The sequence below is a fragment of the Gossypium hirsutum genome, chromosome D01, assembly GCF_007990345.1.
Source record: "Gossypium hirsutum isolate 1008001.06 chromosome D01, Gossypium_hirsutum_v2.1, whole genome shotgun sequence".
Lineage (NCBI taxonomy): Eukaryota > Viridiplantae > Streptophyta > Magnoliopsida > Malvales > Malvaceae > Gossypium > Gossypium hirsutum.
The window spans coordinates 51,665,818-51,686,120 of record NC_053437.1 but is presented as its reverse complement, the minus strand read 5'-3'; the positions used below and the strand labels follow the sequence as shown (position 1 = coordinate 51,686,120).

The following is a 20,303-nucleotide window of genomic DNA, read 5'->3' as shown; positions in this document are numbered from 1 at the left end:
CAATAATACTCCGAGTACAAACCCATCAAGAATTGATGAAGTTGTTCCTCCTCTCTACATTTCTCGTGAGCTTTTCCAAGATCACATGTACACTTGCCACACTTACAACGTAATATAGGTTCATAATTACTCAATTCATCCCATAAAACCTTCAACTTGCTAAAATATATTGCTACAGACATCGTTTTAGATTGTTCGCAATGAGCAATATCAGATTTTAATTGTTGTATTATTGGAGCATTAACAACATCAAAATGTTCATTGAAATCATCCTATAGTAATATTGTGTTGTCGTAATTCAAAAGCATAGATTTGACCTTCGAATCAATGGTATTCATTAGCCCTGAAACAAGCATACATTGTATACAAACCTAATTCTCTTCCATGCATGAAGGTGGCAAGTCGGTTATTGTACCATTGGGGGGCCCGAACTTACGTCGCAAAGACAAAGCCACACGAATAGCGTATGTTAATCATCGAAATTATCAAGACGGAGACACACTGGAGTGATGAAACCTCTTGGATGGTCCTGCGGACCGAGAAAAAACGGTGAATTAGCCTCAATCTTGTTTGACTACGATGATGGTGTGCTCATCTAAATTTGGTTTGTGGTATTTTAGGTTTTGGCTATGATACCATGACAATATTAGGGTAACAATAGGAATTCATCAACATAAGAGAATACATATACATGCCATATCTCACGAAGGATCGAAATAGGAAAACTACTCCTATTCTTCCTTGACTTCCTACAATATATTATATATTTCCTAAAATAGATTATCTCACAATATTGCATACAAATCTTTCCGTAATAAAAAGGCAGTTTATTTGGACATGTGTCAGATTGAGGAATGCATGGACATTCCTTTTTTATATATAAATTTTTCTGTTAAATTCACTTGTGTGACATTTTGATTTATTTTTTTTTAAAAAAATGCACACTTGATAGCAATGTAACAAAAATAACATTGTAATGACATGAATTTAAAAAAGAATTCTCATAATGTTAATAATTCTTTAAAATCCACATCAACATTTTCTTTTAGTTATTTTTTTAATAATTTTGTAATATTCTTACATTTAACTAAATACATTGATTCATTCACTATTAGTATTATGCATTAGTTTATGTATTTTATAAACATTTTAATTTTTAAAAAATTAACCCATAATTCAAATTTTTTAACTCTACCCCCGACCAAAATGTATCAAAGTTGTGTTTTAATATATCTTTCTGAGATGATTTTTAAAAATATTTTTCATATATACAATATAATTTTTAATTTCATAATAATATATATTATATACATATAATTACAAATATGTTTCAATTGCATACATATAAAATATGTTTACAAGTAAATATAAAATTTTAAAATTATTAAAGAAATTCAATAAATTGAGTTAGAGATTATATTGTACGTTTACCAAACAATTTGTGAGCACATACTAATATACGGTACTGATAAGCCTAAGAAATATAAAGACGATACATTAGAGAGAGTAAATGAGGAGAGTGGAGACGGGAAAGTGTTGTTTATATCAGGGGCTGGCCCCGGGTGGAGATGCCAACCAGAAAAGCAAAATAAATTATGAGAAACAAAGATTTTCTAACGATAATAAGAGATTCTGTCAGACCCCAAACCCTTTTTACACTTACACCCTGCTGCTCACAATATATTTCCTTACATTTGATCAAAATATATTATTCTACAGTAGTTGTACTTTGAATAATTAAATGATTTTAAACATAAGAATAGAAACAATTAGTCCCCCCCCCCCAAATTATTTTTACACAATTGGATATTTATATATATGGTAGTTTGGATGGAGATGCGTTTGCTTATAATTAGTATAAAAATAACGGTGACAATAAAAATTAAATATTGTAACATGAGATAAAGAGTAAGTAAAATATACCGCACCAATCGTCCATTTAAACCCACCTACAATTTACTGAATAGTGAATATATATTTTAAATTTACGATTATTTTATAGATATATTTAAAAGTCTCTAATATAATATTATATATATATGAAAATATATCTCAGTGACATTTATATAAATATATAAAAATATTTATGAGAGAAAAAAGTATTAGAAATTGATTTAAAGAACTAAATAAGTGAATTTATTTTAAGAATTTGAAAAATCAAATATGTTGGTGTAGATTAATTTAAGTCGATACAATACGTATACGAATATATCTATACAAAAATTAAAACTAAATAATTGTAGCAACAATTATAGTGAATCATTAATAGAAAGGTATATTAAGGGTTGAAATAATAATAAATAATAATATAATAGTAAAATAGAAAATAGATTGTTATGTTTTTATAAATTTAGAATTTAATCCATGTATTTAGAAAGTTAAATTTTTTACTTTTCATATTTAAAAAATACAACTCAAACTAAAATATCACACCAATAATTACTGTAAAATAAAAATTTCCTTGTTAGTAAAATTTATATATATATTGTTAAAGGTATTTCGATAATCAATAATTATATTAGGTTTGATTATTTTGACAGAATTTTTTTAATAAAATATAATCTCAAACTTATACACTCACATAGATACCCATTTAAATTATCACATATGCATGATTTGTAGGCATGATTTGTGAATCAATTCTCCAAAACTTTAAAAATATAATAAACATTCTAGACTAATAAGCGAGATGTTGAATTCTTAGAATGGAATGGAACAACCAATAAAACGAGTGTTCTCTCCATTTATTTTTTTATTTATAATATTTAAACTTGAAAATTTTTAAACACAATATTATTTATGAGAATACCAAACTTCTTTTATCACTTATTTTAATAAAGGATAGTACTAATAAAAACTTGAATGCTTAATGTATCCTGCTCTAAACCGTGCAATGAAGAAGCCAAGAAACAAACTCTGTCTCTCTCTCTCTCTCTCTCTCTCTCTCTCTCTGTCACATACACACTCCTTTTCGAGATCCAAAAATAAGCAGGCAACTCTACAGGTCTGGTAATAACCTAGACATGTACCACAACACTTGGAAAAGCTCAACACACATATAATCACCACTTTTGGTAGTCGGGATCGTGTGCAACGCGTGGCAACTATCACTGCACAGCAACCTTTAATTCTTCAGGCAAAATCTGACAAGTAGCATGTAGTGAAAGCGACCGGTCAGAGCCATGGCTCCTTTTCAACAGCAACGACAAAATAATATTAGTAATTATAACAAAAGCTTTAATTAAGTCTATTAAATTCGCTGCTTACCCCACTTGTCTCTTCCACAGTTTGGCGATCCACCTAAAAAATCTTTCGATTAGACCAGTATCAAAACTGCCTCTCCGGTCCCACTGCCTTCTAGTGATACACGCGCACATATAAAACTCTTACTCCCTCTCTTCTCTCATGGAATTCAGAAGGATCAAAAATAAAAAAGAGATAGCTAGCCCGTAAACCTTCCACTACATTAATTACATTACATGCTTCTCGCTTTTAAACATCTAATCTCTGAAATCTGAAAAGGTCAGATTGTCCAAAAAGAGCTACTGCAGATGTGAGAGCTTTTTTCCTTATCTGTCTCTCAGCTGCAGCTGGTTGGCGTATATATGAATATGTAGAGATCTGTGAGATATAGAGCCATGGCCATGCCGTACTATCATTATTCAACATCATCTTTTAAATTTTAGCAAAAAGGTGAGTTTAGATGAAATGTGAGATATAATGTAGCGCTTTAAGTTTATTTTTTATTTTATATTATAATATTATTATAATATTTAATTTATTATTATTTTATATTAATTACAGGTAAATGCATCTTCATTTAAATTCATTCAAAATTTAACATACTATTATTTGTAAATTTAATTGGCAAGGAATTATGGAAAAAACCATTGCAAGGAGTTTAATGTGTTTCACTAAAGTTTGGCTTTTAAACCATATAAATGAAGAAACTAAGGTCAGTTATTAGAAAAGTGCAATTTTTTTTAAAAGTTTGATAATATTTATAATTGTTATAAATAAATGCTTCTAAGAAGGTAAATGTTCATTTAGACATTATATTGTAAAGTAAAAGATATGCTAGACCTTTTTAATTAGGATAAAAAGTAATATAAACCAAAAGCATTTTTGTTGAAGTTAAAAATTAAAAATTTTAGTATAACACTCATTACCAGTCTTGATGTTCAGTATGAATAAAATATATTACAGAACATGCGCTTATAAAAAATCCCACGAATATTAAAGAAATTAAACTTGAAAACAATTTAATAAAATCATTAAGTTAAAGATAAGTTCATTCGGAAAGCTTTAAAACAATTTAAAGTCATTTAGAAACTTCATAGAGTATTTGAGGGTGTTTGGGATAAAAAAACAAGCTTCGGCTATTTTATCAAAATAGTCCAAAAAATATTATATTTATAAAAATAATTTAGGTTTAAAAACAATCACCAAAATAACCTAAAATTAACAGTATCTACTCGTTTTTTGCACCCATGATTGCCTAGTAATTATGTCAGACTTAAAAAAATTAATTCTTTGGGTTTACCCACTCGTTTTTTGTAACCATGATTGCCTAATAATTGTGTCAGACTTAAAAAATTAATTTTTTGGGTTTTGGCCTGTCAATGGCCGGAACCCATGTATTTTTTTAAAAAATTGTATAATACTGATATACGAAAAAGAAAAAAAAGAAAAAGGAAAATTTTTTTTTGATGCTGGCTTGTCAATGGCTGGCACCTAGTATACTTTCAAAATTTTTTTTTCGTGTCAGAATCAGATATAAGTATACGAAAAAAGTAAAAAAAAAATTTTTTGGTGTTGGCCTGTCAATGGCTGGCACCCAGTACAATTTCAAAATTTTTTTTTCTTTTTTTTTTCGTGTCAAAATCAGATATTAGTAATACTACACAATAAAAAAGTTATGACTAATATCTAATTCTGACACGAAAAAAAAAGAATTTTTTTTTGAAATTGTACTGGGTGCTGGCCTGTCACTTTTTTCGTATACTGATATCTGATTTTGAAACGAAAAAAAAAGAACTTTTTTTTTAAAATTGTACTGGGTGCCGACCATTGACAGGCCAGCACCCAAATTTTTTATTTTTATTTTTTTCGTATACTGATATCTGATTCTGACACGAAAAAAATAAATTTTTTTTGAAATTGTACTGGGTGCTGGCCATTGACAGGCCAGCACCCAAATTTTTTTTTACTTTTTTCGTATACTGATATCTGATTCTGACACGAAAAAAAAAAGAATTTTTTTTTGAAATTGTACTGGGTGCCGGCCATTGACAGGCCAGCACCAAATTTTTTCTTCTTTTTCCTTTTTTGTATATTAGTATTATACAATTTAAAAAAAAATACATGGGTTCCGGCAATTGACAGACCAAAACTCAAAAAATTAATTTTTTTAAGTCTGACACAATTATTAGACAATCATGGGTACAAAAAACGAGTGGTTACTGTTTATTTTAGGTTATTTTAGTAATTACTTTTAAACCTAGGTTATTTTTATAAATATAATATTTTTTGGACTATTTTGATAAAATAGCCAGAAGCTTCAAAAGGGCTTAAAATGCACAAACAGTGTAGTGAAACAAAGTTCAATATAGCTTAGTCTATTCTTGTAGCTTTTTAGCTACTATCTACGATGTTTTGATACCTCTTAATCAATGTTTCGAAACTTTGATCCTCCTAGAACAAAAACCAATCCAAAAGCACATAAAACTATCCTTGAACACTACTCAAGTCCCAAAACATATAAAAACATAATCTAGCTCATTTGGACAAAAAAAAAATGCAATGCAAAAACTTGTCCAAAATAACTCTATGAGCATGCCACATCACAAACTCAAAACTTATGCGGTGAAGCCATGCTCTTAAGCCAAATCTTTAAGCTTATCAAAATAGTCATTACCTATGCGTATTAAACAACTAATGCAATGAGATTGAAGAGCTTAGTAAGTGCACAAGGATATTCTTATCCTACTTATTCTATCTCATATTAATGTTGATCCCTGTAATGCCTCGAAAATTTGGATATTGGAATTCACATTAAATCGAGATAAGTTCATAAAAAAATTATAATAAATTATTTTGGAAATTTTAAATGAAATAATAAAATTTTAATTTTTAGTATTTTCATAAGATGGAATTATTTTAGTTTTTAGTTTAATTTCAAGGCTAAATTGAATTCTAATTTTGTTTTAAGGATTAAATTGAACTTTTTAACAATTAATGTGTGACTGATCTTGTTATCAATATATATTTTTTTTTCAAATTAGTATGAATAGTGGAGTGTTGTTGTTGTTAATTAGTTTAATTAGATTAGGTTAGTAGTTTTATTGGTTATTGTTGAGGCAAGGTGTGTTGCAATGACCTAAATGGCACTCGGCAGTGCTCACTGCACTTCATCATTGAGAAAGTGGTGCAACTTGCCATTTTGTTGGTAATGTAATACTCAAAAAATTTTTACAGTAAGATATTATCTTTGATATAATAAAATAAGGAAATAAAGCCATAAAAGGGAAAATTTTGGAGTTATGTCAACATTGAGAAGTATATTATGACATATTAGCTCAAGAAATGATTAAATTGCAAAAATGAGAAAGTTTTGTTGCCCAAGAGTAAGTACTCAAAATTTGAGGGGTTAAAGTGTAAATATGAAAAAGTTAAAGGACTAATGGTGTAAATATTTTAAGGGTGGAATGATTTAGAAACTAAGGAAAATGGATGGATTAGGACAAAATTGAAAAAGGTGAAGAATTTTGAGGGATTAAATCGCAATTTTATCAAATTAACTGAAGACTCAAGAATGGAATTTTAAAAGATCATAAAGGGCAAAATGATCAATTAGAAGAGAGAGAAATCTAGAAGATAATGATGATGTTGGAGATATTTTAGATTAAATAAATAAATAAATATTAGTTTATTAATATTTTAATTTGATTTTTAAATGATATTTTATTATATTATTATTTTATTTAGTATATATATATATATGGAAGAAAAGAAGAAGAATCATCATCTTTCTATGCAACCAACGTTAGAAGAGAAGAGAAGAAAGAAAGTTTTGCCTTCTTTATAATTTGATCTTTTCACCAAAAATTCACTATTTTCACTTAGAAATCAAAAGAATTTCCATAGCTTCCAAGAGAGAAAAATAATAGGAGACAATGGGGAGCTAGAATGTCAAGTTAGATTCAAGAAAAAGAAGCTGGAGGAGAGAGAAAATCAAATTAAAGATTGAAATCAATAGCACAAGGTAAGAACATCAAGATTTCAATATATTTTTAAGTTTCTTATTGTTGAAAAAGTATGGAAATGATGTTATAGTAGAGTTTTCTTAAATAAAGTCTTATGTTCTTGATATATTAGTGAAGGGAAATAAGTGAAAATGATGGGAAATATTATAGAGAAAGGGAATTAGGGAGTTATAAACTTAGTAATCAACATCTTGCACTAAAACAGTTTTGGACAATAGCAGTAGGTTAACTTTGAAAAATCACCATAAATTGTGGAAATCGAATTAGATGATGAGAAAATATGGAATTAAATCTTATTAAGTTTAGTTTCTCATAGAATAAATGTTGTAAGTAATGGAATTGTAAATCATAAGATATAATAAATTTTGTGAGACAAGGTCAGAATGAATTCGGGTTCCCCTGTTTTGAATTTGGAAAATCATAAAAAATTGAATAAAAATAATTAAAGGCTTAAATTTATATGTTTAAAATCCTGAATTAGTCTATTTTTAATAGAAATAAACAGGAACATCATCTGGATTTTTTACAAAGAGATAATTAAGTTTTAGTTAAGAAGGGTCGGAACTGTCAGACAGCAGAACAAAGGTGACTTTAAAGAATAAACTGTACTTATTGGCTAAACCAAAAATTCTGAAAGTTTTATGGTAAGAAGATATGTGAGTCTAGTTTCAGGGAAAATTAGCAGATCCTAATTTTGAGTTTTTTAGCCAAAGATAAAAATAATTTAGTGACTATGACTCAAATGAGCATCTTTAAATAAATTTACAAGTAAATAGTGAAATCATAGATAATGTTACTTATAAGCATGTTATATAAATTAAGGATGTGGAATGGAGAGGAGGAGGAATATATATATATATGAATGAATGAATGAATATTCAGCTAGCATGGATAATTTGCACGTTTTAAGCTCAGGGACTAAATTGAATAAAAATAAAACTTTATGGGTAATTTTGTAAAAATGTCAAAAATGACCAAATTGCATGAATTGGATTGTTTATTTATTTAAATTATAAGAATTTATTTTTTTGAGCCTAAGGATTAAAAATCGTCATTAATTAAAAGCTTAGGGGCAAAATGGTAATCTTGCCTAGAGCATTAATTGAATGTATCAGAATATGAAATGAATGAAAATGATGATCAAATTTATTTATAAAGATCCAAATGACTCAAATACGAGACTTGAACATGGAAAAGAAAAGACATCGGATTAGTGAAATTGTAAACACGAACAAGTAACGATGTAAGTTCGTGTAACTTGAATTATATTCTTAAATGCTTGAAATGTTTGTTATTGATGTGAATATGATTTGAATGTTCATTGTATGAAAATTGATGAAACATTGATATATTTGATAAAAAGAGGAAGAAATCCTAGTTGAATGGAAGGAAAATTCGATGGATCACTGAAAAGGAATTGACGGTAAAAAAGATCTAGCCCGGACGGGTGATCCTATCCTGATATAGCCCTCCCGAAGAATATGTGAAAAATGTATTTAGCCCGGATGGGTAATCCGAATTAGGGTCTGAATTTAGCCTGGACTAGTAATTCAGATCCAAGCTCATTAGAGCAATTGTCATTGCAGGGGATTTAGCCTGGACTGGTAATCCCGACAATACTCTATGAGTTTATATTACAGGGGATTTAGCCTGGATTGGTAATCCCGCTGTAAGGATGAGGTTCGCGGGAGTGTGCTCTCTGAAATGGAAATGTGCACACATGAATATGAATTAACGGACCTGAATTTGTACACTAAAGTGTACCCCTAAAAATCCATTGAAATTTTGAGAAATTCAACGGGATAAAAATAGAAAATGATAAGTACTTAAAATCATGAAATTAAACTTTAAATACATAGAAATGATAATTATTTGATATACTGAAATATGACATGGAAAATACATGTATGTGAAACTTGATAATTATGCATATTCAAGATTATGAACTGCTACTGGAATAAATATACGTTGAACTTATAAAAATTATGGTACATGAAATATTGTCATAATGAATTGAATGATTTATATTTAAGAAGAAACAACAAGAAAATTATATGTATCATGACATGTAAATATGAGACTATCTTTGATACGTTGGTATAAGGAAAATTATGTGTATTAAGATGAGTAATAAATTTAAGTGAGACATGGCGAGAAAATAAGTTTGTCAATATTAAAGTACGCTAACCAATGTTGTTGCTTGAAGTTTTGGCAAGAGCCAAATTACTGTTGAATGGTAATATGTTTAATTATAAGGTGCATTGGAATGGTAAGTGCTTAGATGAAAATATATTTGAGCTTATGAAAGAGTGGAAAGGTTTCAGTTATGCAATTTCTTATGAAAAGATTTGTTATGTGATATGCTCGTATGAATCCTGCATCTAATTTGGAATTAAAAAAAATCTAAAATCTATATATATTTAGGATTCTGTGAAAAATTCCCTATGATTCCGATTTAATCCCAGTAGGTTCATAATGAATGTTTTGGGCTTTGAGGGCCCAATAGAGGGACGTTATGATTATTTTCAGAATATGAATAATAAATGACTCAGAATTATTGAAAATGTTCAGTAAACTTCGATAATGCCTCATGCCCTATTCCTACAACGGATACGGGTAGGGGGTGTTACAGGTAATTTAATGAAACAAAATCTTTGGACTAGTGTGTTGTGCTAATATTATGAAGATATTATAGTCCATTTATGACAATCAATCAGTAGCCCTTGAATATTAAATTAGGTTCAATTGAATCAAGACAACCCCTATATTGTAGAGAATTGGTCGAGATTGAGATGTTGTTTACTATAAGATCATATATTATCAAATTATGCTTTTATTAATATATTCTATAATTTCTATTTTCAAGGAGTTGCTTCGTATTCATTCACTTAGTATATTAGCAAGCCGAAACTTATATATACTTTAAGGCTTGTATATATGATGGATGAGAGCTTATTTTGAGAGCACTTTGTTATGTTCATTGAGGAACTATTTGAGAGAGTGCAATTGAATTGTAAACCATTAGAGTTTATTGTCTAAATTCTCAAGGGAAGAATTTAGAGGTGAGTGTTCTAGTTTATAGGTACAAAGATGAGATCTCTATTGTCACACCCTGAAATATTAAAGTTAAGTTGAAAATGTGATTTTTGAGGATTGAATTGAAAAGCTACAAAATCAAGCGAGTCCTTGTAAAAATAAGAAGAAGTTGGTGGGCTGATTCTTGAAAGATTGGATTTCAACCATAGTCTAATTGATTATAAACTAGAAATATGTTAGTCTGAGACATGATGATTGTGAAATTGAACACCTGACTATTGAAATTTAGACCGGTGAAGGAAGTAAGGGAGTATTATATAAGGAAGAGATGTTATTCTCTAGGATTGTTCTTCTCCTTCTCTATTCTTTCTTCATCATCTTTACTGGTTGGGATTGAAAGAAGGAAAGATTAAAGAACAATCTGCGTGGAGGAAAGAAACTAAAGATTGTGAATAAATAACTGATGATTTATCAAGCTGGTAAGTTTCCTAATCTTTTTGTATGCACAAATTTAAGGAAAGGAAAGAGAGTTAGAGATGTCAGTTACTCATCAAATTTGTTTTGTTATGGGTTGAGGTTATGAATAGTTGTTTACATGGTTTTTGCATGCAAGTAAAGTATGATTCTTTTGATGATTGGAGAGTCTAAATTGGTTGTTATGTTGTATTAACTAAGGAGGCTCGTGTAGCAAGGGAAAAAGCTTAGTGGATGGATTTGACATAAACTTCTAGGTAAGTTCTAGAACTCAGTTGGTAAATGGATGTTTTTGTTCAATTCGTGAGAAGAATATGCTTAATTCAGTGTTATGTGAATGATGAATTATTCTATAACTAAACAATGAGTAGTATGTTTGTTGGAAAAAATCCAATTTGAAAACGGTTTTTGTAATGCCCCTAACTTGTCTCTATCGCCAGATTAGGGTTATGAAGTGTTATGGTACAAACAAAACATTTAAACATACGTCTCATATAATATCATAAACATATGATATAATAATCATCTACATACATATCCTCCCTAAATAAAGCCCTTAAGGCCTTAGAAATACATTAGAAATAAATTGAGACTAAATTGGAAACATTTGGAAAGTATAGGAAAAAGTTACAAAATTTTAACTACAAGGGTCACACGGCCGTGTGCGTCACACAACTGAAACACACGTCCATGTGCCTCACATGGCTGAGACACACGTCCGTGTCTCAGGCCGTGTAACAATCAAAATAGGGACACACGACCGTGTCCCAGCCCATGTCCTCACTTGTGCAACTCTCGAAATAGCCACACACGCCCGTGTGCCAGGCCATGTGCTAGGCTGCGTAACAGCTTGAGTTGCATGCATTAAAACCTACAGGGGACACACGACCGTGTCGCCTGGCCGTGTGTCACACATGGTTGAGTCACGCGCCTGTCTTTCAGGTCGTGTGGACATGAATTTTCCCAAAATTGAGTCATTTCTGACACCAAACCATGCATACAACTAAAGACATTTTGTGCACATAATCAAGACATAAAAACCTTACCTAAACATGCATATAATGACCAATTCAAAAGCCTCAAACCAATCAACCAATATGCCATTTCAAGGCACTTCACAAGCAACATCAAAGCTTACATACACATGCATATTTGTTCACATTTCCATCATCAAACATAATTCAGCTTCTAACAAATCAAAACACAAATATGACCATTACTATTCCATTACTAAACATGCCATTTGAGCCATTCAAAACATAGAACTTGATATAGTCCCAATGACATAAACTAACGAGACATCAAATGTACCAACATAGTTAACTTACATAATGTATACTTACCAAATCACCTTCAAACCATTTTCAAACATAATAACCTAGTTCAATTATGAACTAAAAATGTCACAAGTGACCATTTTCAATCTATCATCAACGTGCCAAGTGAATCATATCAACAAGCACTTTAAAGTAATCAACATTGCATAATTTGGTAAGGTGTTAAGATGTACCAAACCAATATAGCTTTCCAAAGCTTACACATACCAAAACATCATTAACACATGCACTATAATATCATTGCAATCGTCCTATACATGCCATTATAAACTGTAACCAAATTACTCAAAAACTACCCATTTGTCCATTGGATCGTGTGATTGATCTCCGACGAACTTCCAATCGGTTGAGCTTTCGATAATCTACAAAGTAAATGAAAATAACTATGTAAGCAATGAATGCTTAGTAAGCTCAAATAAACTTTAAACATAATATTCCATTTCAATAATGAAATTTATAGGATAAATATAAACCTATACCAATGCCATAAAATTTGTAAAACTACATGACCATTAACTCATAAATGGTTAAGTCTCTCAACATCACATATACTTTTCATTCATAACATAATAGGATTTTATAAGTTGTATTACTTAATCATCAACCTTTTCATAAGACTATGAACCATTCTAATTACTTACTTACCATTCCACTCTAAATGCTTAGCTTAAGTTTAAACAAGATTATCAATTCACGAGTTAGTGTACTTATCCATGATATAGGTAAATTCATCCATAGCATAAGTAGATTTCTCACAAATAAGTACATCATTTAATTTATCAATCTCTTTTACATATAACACCATGTTACTTATGAGATCATCCATAATATATGAAATTTACCATCTATGAACATAACCTTTAATTCATTAACATTACCATATCATCATATTACGTTCCAATTATGAACTTACCATTTCATTCCCTTTTCTTACCCGTTTCATTTGCATAGTACAAAGCATAAGCATAAACATCAACCATAACCACAAGCTTGACACAAGCCTAAACATCATTATCATTACACAAGTTAGTGCATTTATGCATAAATTTTTTGGGGTCAACCACATCATAAGCCATTTCATGAGATAATACATCATTTGATTCATACAACCTTTTCATAAACATAAGCATATTTCCATTGAAGTTTCCCATTTCAATCATTGGGTCTTTCATCTTCGGTGGCAACTTATTTTGCAGGAATGCACTATACTTATTAGTTAGAGCCATTGTCTCCTCAAATTCTCCCAATCATCTCTTCTTAGAGAGGATATCTTTCATGAATTTCACATAATTTAACATCTGCTCCAGTGCCTTTACCAATGGAATGTTGATGTGTAATTGCTTAAGTACATCTAAGAATTTCTTAAAGTGTACCTCTTGTTGTTGCTTTTGGAATATCTACGGGTAATGAGGTGGTGGAGCTTTTACCTTAATTGAATAGCTTTTTGATGGTAGTGTTGGTTCTGCATCTACCTTGGGTGTTGAGTCTTCAAGACTACTCTGTTGCGGTTGTGCCTCAGTATGGATCACATGAACATGATTTTTCACAGTGGGAGATTCAAGTTCTGATTTTGGACAATAACAAGCTCATATTTGGATTCAAAAACTGTTGGTTCCAACACCTTTCCAGTCCTAAAAGTAACAGTTTTACACTCTTCTTTGCATGTGCTTATGGGGTTATTCGTATCACTTGGCAAAGCACCTTGAGGTCTGTTTCTTAGCTCATTAGCTAAATGATTCTTTAGATTCCTTAGAGTTGTATCTTTGTTAGCCATATATGCTTTTAGTAGTTTCTCCAAACTATTTGAAGACTCGGCTGGCTGAGGTTTTTGCATCTATTGAGAAAAACCTAGAAAATGATTTGAATGAGAATACATATAGGAATTACTTAGACCAATACATTGATTACTACAGGAGAAATTGGGATGATGTCGCCATGAAATATTATAGTGATTCGATTGTGGACATGGGCCATTCCTATTTTGATGTTGGTTTCCCACATAGTAAATAGATTCAGGATTAGATGACATTCTTCAAATGTGTGACCATCACCATAGTAAGCACATGAAATGTTCTCAAACTAACTTGTTTGCTGACCTGTCATGTTAGTGTTGCAACCATTAACATAAATATTCTTTACAATGGAAGTCATAGTAGATACCTAAGCTGCTAAAGATGTAAGAGCGTCAACTTCATGAACTCTTGCCACTCTTCTTCATATGGCTGCTAGATGAGTAGGTCATTAGTACTTATTACTTGAAATCCTTTCAAGAATCTCATACGCTTCATTGTATGACTTTAAAAGAAGAGCTCTATTAGTTGAAGTGTCTACCACCATTCTTGTGTGAACACTGAGACCATTGTAACAGGTCTCCAGTTGAATGCAATAAGGAATACAATGATAAGGGAGCTTCTATAATAACTACTTAAATTGTTCCTATGCCTCATACAAGGACTCATCATCGGATTGCTGAAACGCATCAATTCCATTTCCAAGCTTAGCATTCTTTCTTGGTGGAAAGTACTTCAACAGAAAACGTTTTGCCAATTCTTGCCATGTGGAAATAGAACAGGGCGTTAAGGAATTCAACCATGCTCGTGCGAGATATGACAACAAATATGGGAAAAGATTCAATCTTATGGCATCTTTAGATACTTCTAGTAACTTAAAAGAGTAACTTACTTGCACAAATAAGCAGAGGTGCAAATGTGGATCTTCAGCAGGCATCCCACTGAACTGTCCCATTGTTTGCAACATCTAGAACACCAATAGCTTTAACTCAAACTGAGGGGACTCAATCTTGGGTCTTACAATCTTTAGATTGATTTCACTGAACAAAGGCACAACATACTGCCTAATCGCTCGATCTCTATCATCAGTAATAAGGATCAAATTTTGATTATTACAGGATGCGTCTTCTCTTGGATTTTAATTCATCTCATTGACTTGTCTTTGGGTAATCTCTCCATTCTTCTTTGCCTAAAAATACATTCAATTTCTTGGTCAACTGACAATAGATTGATAATTCGGTCTATATTCATAAACCTTGAAAAATCATGAAAATAAATAAGTTAAAATAAAAATAGTAAAAATAAAAATAAAAATAAACCAAATTGAAAAATAAATATCCTCACAAATAATGAAAAATACAGTCCTCGACAATAACGCCAAAATCTTGTTGTTGCCTGATTATGTGCAAGTGTACACGTTCATACAAGTAATAAGTAGTGAGTAAAAAAGTATCGCCTCCATAGGGACTGTTGAGTGAATTATTTGTAAAGTTAATTTTAATAAAATTGGTTCGTGGCAATATCACGAAAGAATATCACGACAAGGGATAATATAATACAACATGAATAGACTAAAATAAAATATTTCACTTTAACAATAATTTATTAGTAGTCATAAAAAGAATATCACAAAAGGTTCATGGTAATATGAAAATTTATTAAACCCATTTAATTAAGGCATAGGCTCCTCTCGAAGTCCTATTTTGTTTCTAAGTTAAGTACCATATCCCTATGTCAAAAAACTATCCTAGAAATCACCCTCTTGGGTACTTACACAGTTTATGCTTACAACAATTATCTTCCGAAATTGACATAAATCACACCATTTAGGTCTTATATCTATTAACTATTACCTCTTCCCAAATTAAATAGTTAATTCAGTTACCTACAAATGTTGGTCATACATTCACAAGTATAAACATGAATTAAACCTAAATGAATGAAATAATCACTTGCACAGAATATTCAGAAAACAAACACCAATGATGTAACACCCCTAACTCTTCTCTATCCCCGGATTAAGATTACGGAGTATTACAATACAATTCAGAACATTTAACTTCAAACACAATCAAGTTTACAAATTAAATAATACTACTCAATGATACATGTCAACCAATGTTAAACTACACTTGTAAGCCTTATTTCGAGTCTACGAGACCTTAAAAATAGTTTAGAAATAATCATTATCTAATTCGAAACAAATTAGAAAGTTTAGAGAAAATTCAAAAAATTTCAAAATAGGCGTCACATGGCAGTGTGGCCAGGCCGTGTAGACATTTGAAATATGGGACACACGACCATGTCTCAGCTAGTTTGTTTGCCTATGTTACTCATTGACTTGGGTTACACGACTGTGTCGCAGGCCATGTGCCAGACTATGCGCAACCTGCACCTAGAATAATAAGGACATACGACCGTGTGGGTTGGCCGTGTGTGGCACACGATAGTGTAACAGCCCGTGTCCGTGTGCTACTAGGTTTTCCCCTAAAACAATCCATTTATATACCAATTGCTTTAAGTTCCAAGACATACCAAAAACACATGTCTACAAGCCTTCAAAACACATTCAAAGAGACTCAAACATCCCAAAACAATAAACTTATGTGCCTAACAAATGTGCCATCATTGACACCGCCATTTAAATACTTAAACAATCCAACATTTAGACTATGATATCAAGTCACAAGCATATATCAATTGGATGCTTTTAAGTTCAAAAACTACCTTACATTCAAGTCAAATCACAGTTAACAGTAGGTGAGTCTATACTCAAACAAGAATGCAGGACTTCGGTATATTCAGAAACACGCCAATATAACACGGCAGAAACACTGTCAATATAACACAATAGTCCACAACAAATGCAGGAATTCGGTATATTCAGTGAACATGAAATAAGCTGGAATCATCATCTTGTCTCAAATTAATCCCGTGTAGCACGCACTATAACCTATTGGCATTCCAATTGTACTCTATCCTACGTTCATCCGGCACAGGAGATAACTTCACTAATCAGTGTTATATACAATTCACTATTTAAATTCTCATCACTTTAACATTGAATATATGAAATTAACATTCAACAATCTAGTTTTTCACACAATATGCATCACAAAACATATTAAATTAAACCGAACGAACTTACCAGGGCTAAACTATAGTAATGGCAAAAGTTCTAGGATTATTCCGCAACTTTCCTTTTTCCTCGGTTATCTACTTTATCTTGATCTATAATTTATTTCAAATATTAACCTCAATTTCATATACTATTCAATTTAATACATATAAATTCTTATTTAAAATTTTACACATTTTCCCAAAACATTTATACTTTATTCAAATATGTCCCTAGACTAAAACAACATTATTTCCACAATTAAACCTTATACATCCACTAAGCTTGATGTTTAACTATTCCGAACCAGCAACAAAACCTTTGGAATTTTAAAAGAAACATGCTAATTTTACATACTTACAATAAATCCTTAAATTTACAATTTACTTAAAAATTACTTTGCAAACTCAACAAAAATCATCACCAAGCTTCAACCCAAACCAAATACAACTAAAAAACTCCAAAAATTTCAATAGCATAATTTCTATACTTTGATGATTTCACAATTTAATCCCCAAACTTGCTAGATTCCATTACAATTAGCTCAAAACTTAAAATTCATGATAAATAAACTAAGAAAATACCTACATGCACCAAGAAAAGGAAAAACGAAGCTCCCGATCTTAGAACAATGGTGTTTCGGCTAAAAAATAAAGAGAGAAAGAAGATGATAACCCCCACTATTTTTATTTCTTATTATATATATATTTTATGATATTATACTTTATTATTAATTGAATCGTAAAAGAATTAATATGTATTATATATAAAAATTCACTTATTAACCGCCTCATTATATAAAATAGTATAATTACTATATACGGAGGGTTTAATTGCACAAATGGTTCTTCAATTATTTTAAAATTTTAACTAAACAAGCTTAAATTCAATTTAACCCTAAACTTATAGGACTAAATAAGCAAATAGCCCAAAAGCTATTGGATTAATCATATCCACCATAGCTTGGAATTTTTGACCATGGTTTAATCACCGTTTTGGTCCCTTTACTATTTCAAATCTATATCAATTAACTTTTACCTATTTTACAATTTAATCCTTTTACCTTAATTAACTATCGAATCACTAAAATTTCTAGACCGAACTTCAATACACCAATATAGTAACTCCGTAAATATTTAATAAAAATATTTATGGGCTTGATTTACGGACTTGACTCCTAGGGACAACCACTTGCACTTATCTATTCTTTCAATTTATAAAAATCATTAAACCATAGTTCAATATAATATTATAATTGACTCCCAAATATTAAATAATAATATTTATAGACTCACTCATTGAATTTGTGGTTCCAAAACCACTAGTTTTGACACCATTGAAAAACTGGTTGTTACAAATGAACTCAAATCAAGATTCATATCCATTTTTAATAAAAAAATTAATTCATGTGATATTAAACTAAAAATATAAAGATGAGATGAAATCCTGTCTCCCAACATGAAAAACAATAATTTAACAATAAAGAGAAAGGTAGGAAAGAGTAGCGGAGGGGGCTATCCATGACCATTTCACAATGCGAAAAGTAAACAGTTGAATGCAGGGGGTTATCTACGGCTGCTCCTTGTGGCTTCCCATGGTGGCTTTCCCCCTTATCTTTAAGTTAAAATCACTTAAACATCTTCAAGTCAATCTCCTAGCTCTTCTCATTTCAGTAAGTGATTGCCTTATTTTGTGGAATCAAAGCGTTTAGCAAGCCATGAGCAGGGCAAGAACACTTAAGAAAGAATATGTGAAAAAAATTGGTTTCCCCAAATGATGAATAGAACTCTCCTTTTATAGCTGATGAGACCATGCCAAAAATAGCAAACAAATCTCCCTATAACCTCCCCTCTTTGCGTCATCCATTGGTTAAGGGAGAGTGGTTGCTTCATTGCTAAATTTAACGAAAATGTTACCTTGATTTCCTCCATTTATGATGTTATCCCTTAGTGTGAGAAAGATTGTTCTTTCTTGATATTTTTAGCACGAAAGTTGTCTTTGTTTTTTCTAGGTGTGGCCAGCCATTATGTGGTCCAAATGTTGTGGATTTTTTACTACTATTTTTAGCAGTTGGTGGATGATTGAAGGTTATTTCAAGGGATATATGAGCTGATTTTTATTGGGTGAAATATTGGGTCAAATATGCTATATTTGGGAGTTGAATTTCAATTAGGGACACTTAATTTTAGTAGTGAATAATTGTCAATTTATATTTCTGGTAAAAATGGGTAACTGAAATTGGTTTTGGGCCTCCAATTTAGGCAATACCAGGTATCCTTGGAATGCATTTTGGATCATCACCATTTTGAAATCCATAAGACTGCACTATTAATCCTTCAACCTGTACCTGTGTATGACCCAAATGCGACCAAAATTCAGTGATTCTTTCCCTTAGCCCAATAAATCCCAAAAAATAGAAAAATAACATGCATTTAACATAAATTCACTAAATTAACACATCCCCATGGAAATAGGAAAATATAGGAAAATAAAGTAAAAAAAATCATAGAAAGTGTTATTTATATACTCATAATTTGCATAATTTGTAAATAAAAGAGTGCTGAAATATCTATATATTTTAGAGTTTACAAAAGGTACTAACTTCTTAATTAATACCTAACTTGATAAAATTCGAGTTCTAAAGTTAATTAGGAATACTGAAGTGAGTTCATCTTTTGTTTGCTTAATTTGCTTAATTTTGATTGTTGATTTGTTTGCGTTAGTTAATTTTATTAATTTATGTTATTTCACTTAGTTAATTTTAATTTGGTTTATCACACTATAATTTTAGGTTATTGCTATTTAGCCTTGTTAGTATAGAAAATTAATTTTAGTTTAATTCAACATCCCTTGGGTACGATCCTCGGAATATTTTCCAAGTATTTTGTTGTAACACTTTTCTATATTACAATTTGACCCATATACTTGCGAACACTGTTGCTTAATTTTATATCTATTTGTTGTACTATTTCCAGTCTAGTCGCTCGCACGTCTGGTGGTGGTCACGTTGTTGGTATTGTTACCGGGGAGGTTTCAACATTAAATTAAAATTTTATTTTCTAAAATTTAATAGGATAAATAAGAAAATTTAGAATTATAGATCTAAATTTTAATTTTAGTTATTTTTATTTGATTTAATTTTAAGTTATTAATTTTATTTTAATGTCTTTGATTTTAGTGTATGGCTTGAAGCAAAACCATCCCAATCAAGCCAAATCCTAGACGGAGAGAATTCTGAGACGCACCTATCAGCAAATGCAACACAACCCATCTGTGGTAGTTG

General features: G+C 30.6%; 1 long non-coding RNA gene across 1 annotated transcript; it reads right to left on the bottom strand.

Moving 5' to 3' along the window:
• Window positions 1-13,129: 13,129 nt before the first annotated feature.
• On the bottom strand, window positions 13,130-18,864 carry LOC121213941 (uncharacterized). Its single transcript, XR_005909499.1, has 2 exons — window positions 14,795-18,864; window positions 13,130-14,661 (listed from the first exon to the last, which is right to left on the bottom strand). It is a non-coding gene; the product is annotated as an uncharacterized lncRNA (long non-coding RNA).
• Window positions 18,865-20,303: the final 1,439 nt, after the last annotated feature.